Genomic DNA, 794 nt, shown 5'->3' on the forward strand with positions numbered 1-794 from the left:
CCTCGTGATCCGCCCGTCTCGGCCTCCCAAAGTGCTGGGATTACAGGCTTGAGCCACCGGGCCCGGCCTGGATAAATCTTTAAAGTATGTAATTAGAACTTCAAATGTGTTTTGGCTGGAAGTTGTCTCTCTAGACAGGAACAAGATGTCTTTCATATTAGCTTCAATTTTTCATCTTTGCTGATGCCAGAGGCACCTCTCTAACCCTGTTTTCTAGAAATCCTTACTAGGTTACGGACTTTGACCAACGGTATCTAGTGCCACCTTGTGGACTCTCTAGATTTTACAGTTAGCAGTTGGTGGTTGGTGAACTAATTTTAAAGCAGGATGTTTGGTTGAAAACCACCTTGTGGAGGATATGAGTTTTTATCTGTAAATAAAACGAAGAAGTCATGTCTTTAAGAGATACTGAGGACTGTTTTTACAGCTTAAGCTGCTAAAGGATAACAGAGTGGGAAAGTGTTGAATTGGAAATCAGGATCCATATATATGGTATAGATACATTTGCACAGGCATGTGTGAATGTCTCATTTTTTGTGATTATTTAAAAATGTCTATTTTGTTAAAAAAAAAATCTGTTCTCTACATATTTGGTTATGTGAACAACAACAAACATGGAAATTAAAATAATGGTCAATGAAAGCCCCAACCAGGAAGTAAAGGACTAGAAAAATCTTTCATCAAGGAAGACTTGAAAAGTTTAAAACACAATTATATACAAGGGCAGATGTTACCAAACATGGAAATCTTGTTGACATAAAAATTAAACTATAAAATATTAAAGTTTTCCCAAA

This window comes from Rhinopithecus bieti, unplaced genomic scaffold, assembly GCF_001698545.2.
Source record: "Rhinopithecus bieti isolate Rb0 unplaced genomic scaffold, ASM169854v2 scaffold_76, whole genome shotgun sequence".
Taxonomy (NCBI): domain Eukaryota; kingdom Metazoa; phylum Chordata; class Mammalia; order Primates; family Cercopithecidae; genus Rhinopithecus; species Rhinopithecus bieti.